The sequence below is a fragment of the Equus quagga genome, unplaced genomic scaffold (assembly GCF_021613505.1).
Source record: "Equus quagga isolate Etosha38 unplaced genomic scaffold, UCLA_HA_Equagga_1.0 73442_RagTag, whole genome shotgun sequence".
NCBI lineage: Eukaryota > Metazoa > Chordata > Mammalia > Perissodactyla > Equidae > Equus > Equus quagga.
Window position 1 is genome coordinate 11,680,794 of NW_025802777.1, and position 18,509 is coordinate 11,699,302.

Genomic DNA, 18,509 nt, shown 5'->3' on the forward strand with positions numbered 1-18,509 from the left:
CACCTTCTAATACCATTACATTAAGGGTTAGGGCTTCATTATATGAATTTTAGGGGGATGCATTTCAGTACATAGCACGGTAGAGGCAGTTTCTCTGCGGCAGACCCTTAAATGGGGTTGTTCCTCCTTGCTTTGGAGACAAAACATAAACAATTAGTCCAAAGTTAGCCAAACAGTCACTACAAATTGAACTGAGGCAGAGGAACCAAAAAGAATTTCATCCGCGACTCTGAGGACAAGCTAAGTGGTCCTAGAACTCCCCTGGTACAAGGACGATTGGGTAAGGAACAGCTCATGAATACTGGTAAAATCTCATTTTAATGAATTTGAGGGAAACAGAAGTAGGTTTGTTACATTCCAATTATATTTAAATGGAACTTATTAAACAGAGCACAGAGGTGGTATTTACTTGATTTAGTTTATCTAAATAAAGCAGGCATTCTATGTCCTGTTTTGCTATTTCTTTCTTTCTTTTTCTCAATAACACTTCTTTTTTATCTCCCTGCCATATTGAGGTACCCGCCTTGGAGACGCTCCATCCCTGACCCCTAGTTCTGGCAACTTCCTCACTCTCATTCATTTCCAACCCTCTTTACTCCTCTGAGACCCTAATGGAACAATACTATAACAGTGGAAAGTACTAATTCTGAACCATAGCAGTGTTTTCATTAAGCAGATCGACTGTTATGTGGACAGTGACTTGTAAACACATCTGTTCTACAGGATTTTTCATTTAATATGATTTTCTGAAACCACACCAGCGAAGTAGTACTATTATGATAAGCCATCCCCAAAGACATGGAAATAGTTTAGCTAAACAGAACTCTAAGTGAAAATGCTCTATAATCGTGGGATTCTACTGTATGTGTTTGCTGGCCTCCCTATTTGAAGGGAAACTGAGCTGGTGTTATTGAGATGTGGATTTTGAGTTTTGTCCTCACCTAGTTATGGGGCTGGGCCTCCGTGGAGTTGCTTGCTTTCTTTTGCCCTTTCCCCCCAGATCATTTGGCACACAGTGGCAAGGCTAGTGGCCTTGGTTAGGAAGAAAATTTGTGGAAGGACAGTTTATTTATGCCAAATTAACTATTAACTGGTTCTACAGAAATTGTATATATTTTAACCTCATTTCAAAAAGTGATGATCGAGTTGATAAGAGCCAAGAGCGTGAATAACATTACTCCAATAGTTTGGCCATTGGTTGGCTTGATTGGAGGGGGTTAGCATTATTCCTTGAATAGTATCCAGTATTTCTTTTCCAAAGTCTTGTAAAGTGCATCTTAGATCAAAGACACAAGACAACTGTCTCTCTGACCCTGGATTTCAGATGAGTGACCCCTTAAAGGGATTGTAGTGTTTTCTATCTGCATGTAACTAGCTTCAAAAAGATTTCCCACGAGAAGAAACTTGGTTCTAGGTGGGCGGTCACTGAAGTCTTTAGGATGGATTTTAGCCATGTTACATTAGATCAGTCGTTCTTTTTTTGTTTTTGTTGTTGCTGAGGAAGATTTGCCTTGAGCTAACCTCAGTTGCCAATCTTCCTCTGTTTCTTTTTGCTTGATGAAGATTAGCCCTGAGCTAACATCTGTGCCATCTTTCTCTGTTTTGGTGAGGAAGATTGGCCCTAAGCTAATATCTGTTGCCAATCTCCCTCTTTGTGCCCATCTTCCTCTATTTTGTATGTGGGATGCCACCACAATGTGGCTCGATGAGCAGTATGCAGGTCTGTGCTGGGATCTGAACCTGCAAACCCTAGGATGCTGAAGTGGAGCACATGAACCCAACCACTATGCCACTGGGCTGGCCTCCCATCTTTCTCTATTTTGTATGTGGGTTGCCACCACAGCATGGCTGATAAGCCACCACTCTGAACCCACGAACCTGGGCCACTGAAGCAGAATGTGCTGAACTTAACCACTAAGCCATGGGGCCAGCCCCACATCAGTGGTTCTTAATTAGGGACAATTTTGTTTGTCTCCTCCTCGGCAACCCAGGAATATTTGGCAATGACTAGGGACATTTTTGGTTGCTAGAACTTGGGGTTGGTTGTGTATCCAGTGAGTAGAGGCCAGGGATGCTGCTAAACATCGTCCAATACACAGGACGGTCCCTGACAACAAAGAATGATCTGACCCAAGATGCCAGTAGTGCTGAGTTTGAGAAACCCTTGTTTCGATAAGGGCATGTTTGGACCTTAGCAGTTAAAAGACCGAATGATCATGGCAGTCCATACTATGGACTATAATGCAGCTATTAAAGAGTGAGTTAGATCTAGGTGTCTTAATTTGTAAAGCTGTTCATGATGTATTAAGTGAATAGAAGCAAGTTGCTAAGTGATAATAATATTTAATAATAATAATAATAATTATTATTATAGCCAATCTTTATTGAGAAGTTACTCTTGGTCAGTCATTATGCTAACTGCTTTAATTATATCATCCTATTTAATTTTTCCAACAATATAGGGCGAGCATTATTATTAATCCTGCCTTATAAATGAAGACATGGAGGCATGGAGAAGTTAGATGAAGTTGCCTAAAATGATTCAGATGGTAAGACCTCCAGAGTTCATGTACCTTATCACCTCATGCATATACATGGAAATAATTAGGTGATACTAAAGATTTTATAAAAGGCAATAGTCTCCCCACCACCTCTCTCTAACTGGGGGTTCTATTCCCCAGAGAAAAGCCCTTTTAATCATTTTTTTTTTAGTTCTGTTCCTTAACTCCACAACTCAAGATTATCACTTGATTGAAAAACAATTAGGTGCTATTTATTGATTCCCAAAATATGATAAAGGTTTAGCTCACTCACACCATGTGATCCCTTCTCCTCCTCTCATAGTTTTTTTTGTATTGTTATTACTTTACTTCTACTGGTCATCATTGCGACCTTAAATAATAGTGTAGTACTTCATTTTTTTTCACTCCGTAAATTTTGTCACACCTCCCCTCTCTCTATATTCCCTGTCTTAACGTCCCTGACTTCCTCTCCTTCTTCCCCTCTTTCCTTTCACTATTGCCAGAATCTTTAATACTTACGTGGTTCTGGAAACATCATCAAGTGCTCTGTGGTTGTCTGGAAGTTGATGCAGAAAGTTGAAAACCAGTAGCTGGAGTTTACCTGGCTGTGAGGATGGGTTATTCCTGAGCCATGAAAGGGCTAGATTACATTGCCTTCTTTCTGGGTCCAATGTTTCCAGCCTTGAGCTGAAGAGAGTGGAAACGGTATGGGTGCCAATGAGTACTGTTGTTCTGAGTAAAGACCGTTAGTGAAGGCCCAGGTTTTCAGCCCATTTCTCACTCCTGTTCACTCTGCACGCAGATCTGCATACTCCTGGATTCCAAAGAGCCCCTCTTCTCCAACCACATCTTCACGGGCTCAGTGCCTTTAAAACTCTATCAGAATGTGTCACTACCCTTTACTGAATTTTGTTTCCTTTCACTAATATTTTATTTTATTTGTTCACATTTTAATTTTTTTAATGGGTAACAAAGTGTGGCTAGACGGCCTAGATGATAGCCTCCCAGAGGGCAGCTTGGATGGCTTTTTTCCCTTTGATTTGTGAGCCCAGCACGGCCCCTTTTAACACTTCGGAGAGTCAGTTCCTCAGGGTCCTTTTGATCTTTGAAGAAGCCTCCTTGGAGAGTTGACAACCACACTTCTAAGGTTGCTGCTCTTGGCAACTGTTAAATTAAAAGCTGGAGTGTTCCCTTAAGATAGCAACGTGACTCTTCAGAGCATTGCCAGTGAAGGGAATGTGGCTCTGCATAGGAAGTCGGTGCCGTGAAAGCTTTGGAGTTTCTTTGCATCAGTTCTAACCTTGGACCAGTCTCCATTTAACCCAGGAAATGCACTGAGAAGTGGGAGGAAATCACACCAGGAGCAGACTCCTCGGGTCATCCTTTCACCAGTTTAACCTCAAAAATAGACAGGGAGTCTGCAACATTTCTGTGGGGCTCTGGGGAAGGAGGCCTGAGGGCTCAGCAGTTCTAGAGTGGATGGTTGTAGTCATGGGAGGGGATCTGAACTGGCCAGAGAGAGGTGTCTGTGCCTGTTCCTCCAGCCTCACTTCTAAATAACCCCCTATAATCCTTTGCAGATGTTCTATCACAATTCTCCTGATACAGTCGACCTTGAATAAACTTGACTGAATGAATTTACTTTCTGTTCAGAAAGATTTTCAAAAAGTTTCCTAATATGTAGGAGATCTTTCTTTCCAGCAGGAGAGAAATTGACAAGGATTCTCTCCAAATGGATTATTAGGATAAAGTGGTGGTTTACCTACTAGTTTGTTTATCTAGATGACACATAGAAACCTGTCACAAACCAACCAACCAAACCAAACCAAACCAAACCAACACACAAAAACAGAGAGACTTGAAAACAGACCCCATGTGATATACTGTGACCACGCAGAGCTCTGGTCTCCTGTGAAGCGGTGTGTCAGCTTGGTTACAGCAGAGGAGGAACTCTTGCTGAGCTCATCGAGGAGGGCCAGCCGCCATCTTGGGGGAGCTGGGAACCATGCAGAACGACTGACAAATATATGAGGGCCAGGTCTTCATTTGAAACCTTAGCTAAGGATGGTTTATTACACCTCACAATCTGACCCTATGCTCAGTCATTGCTTGAAATGCCCACCTGGAACATTCTTCCTTCCATGGAATTTTCCAGACTTGCATTCATGAGCCAACATATCTCACCTCCTTTTCCCTCCATGTTTTCTCTCTTCTGAAGTTGCCATTCTTCAGGGATGTTTTGGAATACAGTCTCCAGTCACTAAAAATCCTCTAATAACAGGAGGAGGGAAAAAAGTGCAAAAATCTTCTACCTTTTAATCTTAGCTCTTAGCATCATCTGATTAAGACTCCTTACTTTTCAAACTATTTCTCCCATGTTCGAGCTTTAAAGTCCTTTTCTTAGGCTCTTGGAAAAGGAATTTCAGTGGAGGCTCAGAGGAGATAGTTACCCTCATCTCAGTGAACAGTTAAAGGGGAGCTTGTGAGGTTTAACTCAAATCTGCTCCTCTTGATTCCCCTTCATAAGACCAGCCTAACACGTTCCAAAGCCATAATTTCCCAACCTGACTGCATATCAGAATGACTTGTGACATTAAAATAAAAGAATACACCTGAGACCCAAACTTACTGAATCAAAAGCTCCAGCATGTGGGGCCCAGGAATCTGCATACTTACAAACTCCCCAAATGATTCTGAAGTCGGGCTCCTGTGGAAGTATATGCAGGTCACTCTCTTAACATCGATCAGTCTCTGTTCGCAATCTGTTTATAAACCTTCCAATATCTGGACACAGTTTGCTGAGCTTCTGAATTTTATTTACTCTAAGCGTGAGGACTGGCTACATAATTTGTGTGGCCCACTGCAAAATGAACATATAGTTTAAAAAATTGTTGTTTTATTAGTAAAACAATATTTAGTAATAATAACAATAATTTATTTATTATAAACTAATGTTAAAATAATATATTATCAAAGTTATTTTAATAATTAACATTATAAAATAATTTATTATTAATATTTATTATTATTAAAACATATTGTTTAACAATTATTATGATGGGGACAGCAGAGCATAAACCAAGTATGGGGCCTAGTGAGACTGTACAGTTTGTAAGCCTGTGAAACCAGCCCTGCTAAGCATCTCTCTATATTTTTAAAGATATGCTTTTTGGTGATGAAGATTGGCCCTGAGCTAACATCTGTTGCTAATCTTCTTCGTTTTTTCTCCCCAAAGCCCCAGTACCTAGTTGTATATTCTAGTTGTTAAGTCCTTCTTCCAGTTCTTCTATGTGGGCTACCACCACAGCATGGCCTGATGAGTGGTGTGTAGGTCCGTGCCCACGATCCGAACTAGGGGACCCCAGGCTGCCAAAGAGGAGCATGCAAATTTAACCACTCAGCCACGGGGCCAGCTCCTAAGCATCGATTAACTGGCAATGATTATAGGAGACATGAAGGCTGTGATTAGCATTTCCAAGTTTTGATTAGTAAGGAATCTGGAAAGTGGAGACTATTTATCCATGGGCCATTTCTCAGAAGATATCTCCTGCGTAAGAGAGGAAAGTATTTGGTCAAACCAGGCTGCTACGTAGAGCTGTGTAGGTCTGCTTGGCATAGCTCTAGAGGGCGTCAAGCTGTGTGATGTCACCCCCTGTATGCAGTGCCCAGCCTGCACAACCATGTGTGGCAACCTTGATAAAGATAAATTTTTTTTTTTTTAAAGATTTTATTTTTTCCCTTTTTCTCCCCAAAGCCCCCCGGTACATAGTTGTGTATTCTTCATTGTGGGTTCTTCTAGTTGTGGCAGGTGGGACGCTGCCTCAGCGTGGTCTGACGAGCAGTGCCATGTCCATGCCCAGGATTCGAACCAACGAAACACTGGGCCGCCTGCAGCGGAGCGCGCGCACTTAACCACTCGGCCACGGGGCCAGCCCCGATAAAGATAAATTTTGATCAGAAACGTGAGGAACATGGCTGGGAAAAAAATGCATGCACATCTCTGGTCAAGATTTAGATTTATTGCTTATTTAAATAACAAGTCCTTATTTACTTACGTCTGTGGTAGATAATTAAGTCTTCATTGAAAATGATTACTTCCCCTTCAAACTCGCTATTATGCAGTCTGACCAGATGTCTAACAGAAGTCTGGAAATTACAAGAACAGAGAGGTTGAGCTGGGCCCAAGATCTTCAATTTCTTTAGTAACTTTCTGAAATCTAAAGAAGGTTCAGCATGTGCTCCAGATGTTGTGGAAAAGGTTTCCTCACGAATAATACTGTTAATATTCACAGGATACTTTCAGAATGTTTTTCTCACACACCATCTTATTTTATTTGATCTATATACAGCTTTCTCACCATCTCTTTTTGATAGATGAACAGTGAGGCTCAGAAGGGTTAGAGGTAAAGCAACGTCTGGAGGAAGCAGCTCCGACCAAGCAAGTCACAGAGTTGGGATGGGACCTGAGAACCTCTGATACCAGATCCCGCTTCTTTCCCTTTCAGAGATCCTAGATTTCTCCTCCGCAGTGGCAGTGTCTGGTCCATCTTAAACTTCAGATCAATCTATGGACCTCAGGAGAATATCTCTTGCCATGAAAAGAGTTTATTTAGATCCTCTCCAGCAGTGGGTCTCAATTCTTGCCAACTGATTTATCCTAATTTATAAGCCTCCTGGCATAATCCTCTCAGACTATTTACCAATGCATTTTACTCAATGTCTTACTCAGTTCAGGCTGCTATAACAAAATACCATCAACCATGTGGCTTAAACAACAGGCATTCATTTCTCATAATTCTAGAGGCTGGAAGTTCAAGGTCAAGGTGCTGGCAGATGTGGTGTCTGGTGAGGGCTCTTTTCCTGGTTTGAAGATGGCTGCCTTCTCACTGTGCTCCCACAGGCTTTCCTCAATGCACGTGCATGGAGAGAGAGAGATCTCTGTCTTCCTCTGCTTCTAAGGGCACTAATCCGAGCATGAAAGTCCTGCCCTCCTGGCCTCATCTAAACCTAATTACCTCCCAAAGGCCCCACCTCTAAATGCCATCACAGTGAGGGTTGGGGCTTCAATGCAGGAATTTTGCGTGGTGGGGGAGGGGACACACAAACACACAGACGTTGAGCCCACAACACTCAATTCATAAAAAAATATTTCTTCTCATTGCCAAATTGCCTTATCTACATCATTTTTGCTTATGTTTATGGAGTGCTAACTCTATGCCAGATGTTTTTCTTCAGTATTTCATGTACGCAACTTATTTACTCTCTATGACAATCCAGTGAAGTGGTTACCATTCAAACTGCTTTAGGTCTTTCAAATTAACGCTTTGTTGCTGGCCAATAGCTATTTTGCTGAATTGCTCTCCCTTCTATTGTGGTACCTGGGAACTTGGGAAGTGAGATTTTAAGACTACCTGGCTAGCTGGGTTCTGGTTAAGATTCTGTTCATGGGGAGCATTTTATCTGGAAGGTGGGAGGGAAGCAGGAGCCGTCGTTCCTCCATAGATGGACAGCCCACTGCTATGGGCTGAATGTTTGCGTCCCCCTAGAACTCACATGTTGAAACCGTAATCCCCAATGTGGTGGTATTTGGAGATGGGGCGTTTGGGAGGTGATTAGCTCATGATGAGATTAGCAGCTTTATACACACCAAGGACAGGCCATGTGAGGACATATCCAGGAAGAGAGCCTTCACCAAGAACCCGACTATGCTGGCACCCTGGTCTCAGGCTTCCAGTCTTCAGAACCCTGAGAAATAAATGTTTGTTGTTAAAGCCCCCCGGCCTATGCTAATTAGTTGTAGCCTGAACTGACTAAGACACCAACCCTTGAGGAACCTGTAGGTATTCCCCTGAAGATCACCACCCTGGGGATCCACACATGAGCCACCATCAGCACAGTTCTTTGCATTTCTGGCCCAGAAAGTGGAAGCCTTTTCTTGATTTATCAGAAAGCAAACCTGAGAGCTAGCAACAGCTTTTGCTGAGCTTCACGCTTCCACCTCTTTCACTGGTTTTATAACCACTTAATTCCCTGTATTAAATCATTTCCTGGGGCTGGCTCCATGGCCGAGTGGTTAAGTTTGCACGCTCCGCTGTGGCGGCCCATGGTTCGGATCCTGGGAGCGGACATGGCACTGCTCATCAGGCCACGTTGAGGCGGCGTCCCACATGCCACAACTAGAAGGACCTGCAACTAAGATATACAACTATGTACAGGGCGGGGTTTGGGAAATAAAAGCAGAAAAAAAAAATCATTTCCTCCTTGGAATACCTAGAGGAGTTTCTGTTTTCTGGACCAAAACACTAGGTGATATAATTATACTTCGTTTTGTTTTTTTCTTAGACAATAGACGATGCCGAAGTAAAATATTTTGTATCAATCTTTGTTTTCATTTTCTCATTAGCTTTTGACTAAAAAAGTAGAAATCACGTGTGAAGCAAGCCTTCAGCATAGAGGTTTTAAAAGTGTATATATTAATGCTACTTCTAGAATCGTAGTTGATAAAGACAGTCTTTTAGCAGATCAAATTTCAATTTTAAACGGCAGAAAGGAGTGATTCTCAACTTTGGCTGCTCATTAGAATCATTCCGGTAGCTTTTAAGAAAATACATATGTTTGGACCTTACCCCACACTAAAATGGAATCTCTGGTGTCTTAACTCTGATTTTTTTAAATGTGAAATTTACATACTAGGAAAAGCTAGTGGGTTAATTGAATGTATGCACACCTGCCATTTTATGTCCTGTCTCAGGTCCTGTAAGTGTACCTGGGCTGGCCATACAATCACACAGTGGAAGAATATTAATATCATCTAGAGGTGCATGCACTTCATTTTCTGGAATCTTCTAAGCTAGTGCATCTCTAACCAGAATATACATACAGATCGCCTGGAGAGCTCATTAAAATGCAGGTTCTGATTAAGGAGATCTGGGATGGGGCCTGGAATTCTACATTTTCTATGTGATTCCAATGCTATTGGAACCCGTAGCAAACTTCTAACCAATTTTTGCTTTTCTACCCCTCGTTCTTGATTTCTCTGTTTCATCAACCACCTTTTTCTCCTCCTTAGTTTGATTGTTCACTTTAACTTCCATTCTGTATTCTGTTTTATTGATGAACCTGTTTAGACTTGCTATCCCCACAATATTTTCATAGCATATAAATTCTAGTATAACCTTCCGGTTCTAACACCTCACCAGGCATATTAGTCACCTCACTTCATGGCCATCCTTGGTAGTGTTTGATTCCCACCAGGCCTGCTTTTCTCCAATAGAGGAGAAGGTTAGCTCAGCCAGAGAAAAGGAGATGCAGACGTATTTCTTCATGTTGATGAAAACGTTTTTGTATCTTTATCTACAATGTTATCATCCTGGCTGCACATCTAAAATTACCTGAGGGAGTTTGAAAAAATATCTGATGCCCAAGAACTACCACTACAGATTCCGAAACAAGCAGCCTAAGGTGGGGGCCTGGGCACCCATATTTTTAAAAAACTATCAAGGCAATTCTCTTGTGCATGCAGCACTGAGAATCACTGATCTATGCAAAAATTTAAGAAGCTGCTGAATGTTTTGAGTTATTGACAATGTACCAGTCAGCTATTGCTGTGTAACAAACAATCACAAAAATCCCACAACAATAAGCATTGTCTTCTCATGCATCTCTGACGATGGCTGGGCATCCCTGAGGATCCCAGCATGGTTGGCTGCGCTTGGCTTCAAGCCATGGGTTTAGTTTATGTTGGGTTCATGTGACTCTCATTCTTTTGGGGCCAGCAGGCCACTGGTCTCTTCATGGCAATGTTCTCTTCATGGGAATGACAGAATTACAAGGAAAGTGAGTGGATATGTGATGTCTCTTACGGTCTCAGCTCAGCACACACTTTCATCCTGCCCTTGTTCCACTGGTCAAAGTAAGTCACATGGCCAAGCCCAGCATTGATGGGCTCTGCAATTTAATAGTACTTTTTAGTTACTTTCCTTGGCCACGCCTCTCACTGGGGATATTTTGAGCAGAGCTAAAGTTGAGAGTTACTCTCTCATGCTCAGTTCCCTCCCAGACTTAACAAGACTCCAGGAGGGTAATTCTTGTTTCCTCCATCTAGTGAAACTTGTAACTTAAAATGATCTCCCAAATCACTATCTTTCTACAACCATGTACTCATTCTCCCTTTTCTTTTTTAAACATTTATGTTAACTCTCTGATGGTGTCGTGCCAAGCCGTATCGGATCCTGAAGCAAAAGGAAAAAACAGTAACACTAATCCTGTTTTATTTAAACTTATGATATTTTGTTTATCATGAACTTTCTTGCTTCAACTTTTGTTTTTTATAGTATTGCATTAAAATGTTATTTATCTTGATTTCTGAGTTTTTGGCTCCCTCTTAGTTCTAGCCCTGCTCTTTATAAATGTATGTCTGGGCATACGTTGATGAATGTATGTGTGGCCTCCAGGGATCTGGCCTTGCTCACTCCTCCAGAGGATGCTGCTGGCTTTACTCAGAGCTTTCTTTCTATACCAGCTCTTTCTAGAAACTGCTTTTCTGGAACTAAACTCTGGGGTCTTTTCATTTGTCAAGTAAATATGTCCATGTGATGCAACCTCCATTTTTGTGTTGAGATCAGACAGGATATTCTCCCTCATTCACTGCCAGGCTGACCTCCAGAAGTTGTGTTGTGAGCCTGCCCCAGTCTCCCAGCAGTGTTTGAATCTGGGGAACTCAGCAGTCAGCTGAAAGACTTCTTCGTGCATCCCTCCACAGGGCACCAGGGCATATGGTAGGTACAAATTAAACACAGTAGCAACATGGATATCTAATTATTCTCTGAGGCAAATATGTAAATCAAGATGCTGATAACTCTGGGTTATATACTTAAACCCTTTTCTATTAATTTTCTGAAATACACATAAAGAAAAGCTTCCTTATTTTAGTAACCCTTAGAAGGTTGACTCTTGGATAAATAAAGCCGTGTGGCATAAAGACACAACACGGATTTTGGAATCAGAAAGTCAAGAGTTTGTGTCTTGGATCAATCGGGCACCAGATGTGTGACTTTCAGAAAATGTCTTAACTTTTCTGAATCTCAATTTAGTAAGAATAATGGTCTTTCTCTTGGAGGTAGAGGAATATGTATACAGCTCATGACATAGAACAGAGCTCAGGAAGTGATAGTTATGAGGTACTGAGTTTTTCACCCAGAACAAATGTTGATTTAAGTATCAGAGCTTTTTGAAAGTGTAATCCTTCAGAAAGAAGTCCTTCAAAATTTATCGCTCATTCAACTTTCCTCTTTACGTAGACTAGACAGAGTCTACTTTATCTATCTCCACGTACCAAGGCCACTAATAGGTGCAGCTGTGCCTGGGCTCTCATGAAATGCCGAGATGCCTCACGACCTGTGGATTCACGAAGGCCAGGTTGTCCTGTGTACATCGCTTAAGGAGTCAGTGCGCTTATCTGCTTTTTATGCTCTTTGATCTTCTCTCTTGCATCAGAAGTTTGCTATCATTTGTCCTTGCTACCCCTAATTGCCTCTTTTTACTTGCTAGTCCTGACTTGCAGTAGGTTTGTAAGCCAGATGCTTAGCTTAATAAAATTGTGGGCACATAAAAGCATTCCTAGGCGATGAGTAAGGACCAAGGGGATCTCCTACGTGTAGTGCATGCATTTCGTGGCATCTGTTTCACAAAGAGTTTTCTTCTTGGCTAAGTCCTACACAGGTAAAGATGTCAGGTGTCTGGATTTTGGAGGGGTGAGGTGGAATGATAACATTTTATATGGCTTCGAATGGATGGAGGGCTTAAATATATTCTCATTGAGGAGCATGGTTGCTTCATAACAGCCGGGACTCTGCTTTGTGTGATCTGACATCCTTCACAACACCAGGTGCGTTCTGTATTCACACGAGTTGCTAAATAAATAGTTGCTGCATTAAATTAGATTTAATATATTATACTTGTCGAGAAAAGTAAATGCCTCCAAAGCATACCAACAGAGGGTTAAACAATCCAGAAATAATTGAAGGTGACTTGCTTTTCCTTTTGAAAAATTAAAAAATAGTTTAGGTGAAATGGCATTTAAGGGCGCAGAGATGCTGCCTCTTAACCATGATGATCTGTTCGTCACTGACTATATTGATTGACATGGAGCTGCCCCAGGTGCAGGAAATTTGAAGTGAAAGCATCATGTAGGTCAAGTATCCTGGCCTTAAATTACTTCCTATATGTATAGTTAAGAGTGGGTAAAAGTGAAGTGAGCTATTGAGTTAGCTTGGAATTCAGGTGAAATTCTGTGACTAAGTTTGCATCTAGAGAAACTCTTACTCCTAGAAAAGAGACATGTCTGTGGATGTTCCAAAACGGAGACTGCCTAAATGTCCGCCAGTGGTGGAATGGGTAAATCACAGTATATTCATGCAATGGAATGCTATGTAGTTATGAACGTTACGTACAACATGATTGACTGTGAAAATGTAATATTGGAAAGTCACAGTAGAGTATATTCACCATGCGTGCATTTGTGTAAAGATAACAGACAGGCAAACAGAACTATGTTTTATCTGCCGTTGTACTCATTGCTGATGAAGCTACATTTAGAAGCACAGGGATTCTATCAGTTAGGGTGGCCTATGTTCTGCTGCAGTCACCAACGAGCCCAAAACTCCAGTGGCTTGAAATAACAAAGTTTTATCTCTCCACTTTCACATTGTTATTTTCTTCATTTTAGGATCAAGGCTGATGGAGCAGCCACCATCCAGAACATTGTCAGAGGCAGACAGGAAAAGAGAATGTGGAAAGCATAGGCCGACTTTTAAAGCTTCTACCAGTCACTTCTTTTTGTTGTTTTGGTAAAGAAGACTGGCCCTGAGCTAACATCTGTTGCCAATCTTCTTCTTCTTTTTTTTTTTGCTTGAGGAAGATTGTCCCTGAGCTAACATCTGTGCCAGTCTTTCGCTACTTTGTAGGAGGGACACTGCCACAATATGGCTTGATGAGCAGTGTGTGAGTCTGCGCCCAGGATCCGAAACTGCAAACCCTGGGCTGCCAAAGTGGAGTGTGTGAACTTAACCACTACACCACAGGTCTGGCCCCTTACCAGTCACTTCTGATCACATTTTATGGTCAAAAGACGACATGGCCACACTTCAAGTGTGTGGTCAAGTGCTGTTCTACCAAGTGGCCAGAAGGAGAGAGCTAGAATAATTATGAACAAATCTAATGACACAAAGGGATGATTTACATAAAAGTCAGGATACTTTTGAGAAGCTAGAAGGCAAATGCAATTTGGGAGGGACGTAGGAGGGCTCCTGAGGTACATTAGTGCTCTTTTTCTTGGCATGGTTGGTGAGTTTACAGGCTTGAGTAGTCTTTAAATTGTACATATAAATTGTTTCCTATATTCCTTATTTATATTTCATAATAAAAGATAAAATAAAATATAAAAAAGAACCCTTTAAAACATACAGGTCATATATATGGTCATTTAGTTATAGAAAATGTTTGGAAGGATTTAAGAGACATTGTTAACTCTCTTAGGGAGAGGAAGGAGAGATTGGGAGAGATGAAATGGAAAATTTTACATTTCATTCTCTGCCTTTGGGTTTAAATTTCTTTCTTATAGTGTACATGATTTGCTTTTATAATGAAAGATTAATTTTTTAGAAAAGCATAAAAAATCAAGAAACAAAATAAAAAAATGTGACTGGCCTCAGTGTGAGATGTGTGTGTGCTCCCCAACTTTAGACGAAGACCTGCGCTGGGAGAAAGGGGAGAAGGCATCGGAAGTGTGTCTCAAAATGGAGCAGAAGGATTGGACAGTCCTCAAAGTGGACGGGGAGGAAGGACTATCAATCCTAACATCAGAAAGAGGTGTAGACATGATTTGGCACCAAGTCACCCCAGAGTGTAGACCTCTGAGTGACCTGTTATTGAGGGTCATTGTCCAACAGCTTGGACCCTCGAAGGCTGCAGGAAACAGAGAGAGAAGGACTTGGTCAATTTGTGTGGGGATGTGGGTCTGAAAGGAGAGTCTCCTCTTGACCATGGTGGAACTGAGCTGGATCAACTGGAAATTTCCCCAGGAACTGGGAGGGTAGTGGATATACTACACATGTAATTAAAAGTTAATGACATAAAAGTTGCGTTGAATCTATCTTTGTTCTTGGTGGTTGCGTAAATCTATTTATTATGAGGAAAATTAGAAAGAAAACCCATCATTTGTACATTGAAATTCAAACCCAAACTATGGAGAATGTGACATTTGAATTATTCCTTGAGGCCTGCATAGGGTTTATTTTAGAGAAATGAAGTGGAATGTTCTAGGTAAGGAGGTGCAGAGGCATAGAAGTGGGTGTGTATAATAGGGACTGGGAATTCATTTTGGCTTCAGGGGACTGGAGAGGAGTAGAAAAAAGAAGACGATTTGTGTCCATATATTAGTTTCCTGTGGCTTATGTAGCAAATTATCACAACGTGGGTGGTTTAAAACAATAGAAGTTTCTTCTCTCACAGTCCTGGAGGCCAGAAGTCCGGTCTCAGCTCACTGGGCTGAAATCAAGCGGCCACCAGGGCGCCTCCCTCTGGAGAGCCTGGGAGAGAATCTGTCCGTTGTCTCTTCCAGCTTTCGGTGGCTGCCAGAATGCCTCGGCTTGTGGCCACATCACTGTAATCTCTGCCTCTGTCTTCACATGGCCTTCTCCTCTCTGTGTCTAATCTGCTGCTGACTCTCTCTTATAAGGACACTTGTGATTGGATTTAGAGCCCATCTGGATAATCCAGGATAATCTCCCCATGTCAAGACCCTTAACTTAATCACATCTGCAAAGATCCTTTTTCCTTATAAGGTAAGATTTATAGGCTGCAAGGATTGGAATCTGGCATCTTTGGGTGGCCATTATTCAGCCTACTAGAATCCAGATCATAAAAATTATTCCTTGAGGGGCTGGCCCAGTGGCACAGTGGTTAAGTGCACACCTTCCGCTTCTTGGCAGTCCAGGGTTCACCAGTTCAGATACAGAGTGCGGACATGGCACCGCTTGTCAAGCCATGCTGTGGTAGGCGTCCCACATATAAAGTAGAGGAAAATGGGCATGGATGTTAGCTTAGGGCCAGTCTTCCTCAGCAAAAAGAGGAGGACTGGCAGCAGATGTTAGCTCAGGGCTAATCTTCCTCAAAAAAAAAAAAAATAAAAAAATTAGTCCTCGAGGAGGTTTCTGTGCCTAGAAAATGAGGATTTAGGCAGTGCAAGGACTTATGGACATTATTGTAATGCAATCTAGTAGAAAAATCCTGCTGTATCCAGCCTGGGCAGGTGTTTCTTATTGACTTATTGTGCTTGCCTTACATCTTTGGGCAACAACAGGTGTGTGGCCCTGTTTTTATTTTATGGCTCTTGGTGCTATTATTATTTCTTTCGAAAGCAGGGTGAGGACGTTTCTATTAGACTCATTGGGGAGCTAGCTGGTATGTACATTTAAAAAAAAGGGTAAAAATCTTTTCTGAGTTCAGTTTCCTTATAAGTGAGCAGGAAGTGTATTCATTCAGAATTATAATTGCATTCATCAACAGAGCAATACGAGTTGGTGTGAGATTGCTGGGGAGATCCTGGTACACATTCCATTTATTTCAGTCCCAGTTGGAATCTGTAGTGCAAATCAAAATAAGAAGAAAAAGAAATTTTGCTAAATGTATTAGTATGAAAAGATAAAGTGTTGTCAAAGAGAATAGAACAATTATTGGTAAGTAGGAGCAAGTGAAATATTTCTCATTTTGATCAATTTTTGATTTAGTGAAAAGTTGCTGTCTCTTCTCTGAGTCCTCAATCTTCATCCCTTATGGAAATAATTTTGTTCATCTCTCAGGTGGAAGTCTTCTTTGAATTTTTAAAATAGTATTGCCGGCAGTATTTTTTCTTTGTGGGGAGGTTAATAAGGCAGAAATGGAAATAGCTCCTGTTTTCAGTGTTTCCTTGGTTACACTGGTTAAAAGGCATTACTTTTGGGTTTTCAGGGTCTTTCAAAGTGGAAATCAAAGACTCCAGATGAGACATTGCAAATTAATACCACAAACTTTGCTCTCCTGTAGCCCCAGAGTGAGTGGGCGAAGATAAGGCCCTGTGTGATGCCATGTGGAGAGAAGGCCAGTGGAGCGGAATGGACAGCCTTGTAAAATTACCAAGTTCAAGAAGATGTTGCACACAGCAAGAAAATAAAATGAAAAAATGCTTCAATACCATGGGAAAATAATTGTATAAATTAACACTGGAAAAGAATATGTTTATATCGTGTTGCCCAGTTTACAACTTTCTTTCATATATATATATAGATATGATATAAAATATTTATATATCTATATATATATATTTTCATCTGAGTCTTCAAACCGTTCTGTGAGACAAGGAAGGTATTGTTTTCTCCATTTTATAGATGAGAAAACTGAAGTGTAGAGAGGCTGTGACATGGTTAAGGCAGTTCATAAGTGACAGAAACAGGGCCAGCACCCAGTGCTCTTTCCATCACACTGCACCACCATGGTAGTTGACAAAGCCTATTTCACAGGCTTAGCGCTTGTGGGACACACACACACACACATGCCCCCCTTTTGCATTTGTTGTTTAAATGCCTGGATTGGAAAGTATGGCTTGCCTTAGTAAGGATAGCACGTTGCAACAGGGAAATAATTCTTGTTCTTAATCCAAAAAGATATTGAAGTAACATTGCATCAAAGGATAAAGAAAGGAATATTAGTTCCTCCCCGTCTGTGCTCCTCAAGAATGATTCAAAAAACCACTTGTACTGGAGTCATCTGAGATGTTTAAACATTTAAGCATCCCAGAGGTCTGGGATTTTTCTTTCTCATCCAAGACCTCTGAAGCAGATGATATTAAGCACACTAATATTTGAGCATCACTGTCCTTGACTGTCTTGCTGTTTGGTGGATATGCGTATTCCTTCCACCTCCCTTTAATTCCCTATTATCCACTATGTCCATTGGAAACACCAACCAGTGTTGCTATGGCAGCAATCAATCGCAGATTGTTTTGCTGTGGGAGTCCAGCCTGTGACATCTCTACCTCCTTCTTGCTTACTAGTGATAGGAGGAGCGGCTATACTGAATGGCTGGAGTCTGACCTAAGACTGCTGGGGTGTGTGGGGTTAGGCTCTAGAGGTCCCTGCAGCAGCACACTGGCAGAACTCCTTTCTGGGGTGGGCCCCCCATAGAGGGTAGAGGTTGGATCTTGATGCCTGAGCAGTAGGGACACTTAAGAGGGAATCTCAGGGAGACCCTGCTGGTTATTTAGGGACTGAGATCCAACTTTGATTCCTATGTACACCTCTTGTAAGCTGTGTCCTTTTAGTCAAAAAAGAGAAATTTCCTTGTGTTTATGTGATTTATGTTTGGGATGATTACTTTTTGTTTTAGAAATCCTGCTACTCTGTCCACGTCAAATCACCCCCCGCCCCAGCTCCTGCTTACTTTCTCCCTTGCTAACCAAACAGTGTTTTGCACAAGTTTGTGCTCTTTATATGCTTCGGGAGAGCAAGAGCCAACCACATGGGAGGAATAATGATTGGTTCCAGCCCATCAAGGAGTATCTGTGCTCCTTGCCAATGATTGGCCCAGGCAAGGTCATATCGTAGAATTCTGGCCAATGCGATACAAGGGCAAGTCTCTGGAGGGGATTCTGAAGAAATGTTTTCTTCATTCTCAGAAATAGATGCTCATGAAGAAGCAGTTATTTTCTGCTGCTGATGTTTTGTTTTTGCACGTGATACTTGGAACTGCGGCAGTCCTCTTGGGATAATAAAGGAAATTGACCTGAGGAGACCACACTAAGGGTGGCTGAAAGGAAAGGTGGAAGGAACCCTGGGTCCTTGGTGACCTCCTGATGCTGCCTAATTGATGAACCCTGCAGCCTTCTCATTGCAGGACCTCTCCTTACATGAGATACTAAGTCCTCTTAAGATGCCGTGAGCTTATATGTGTGTG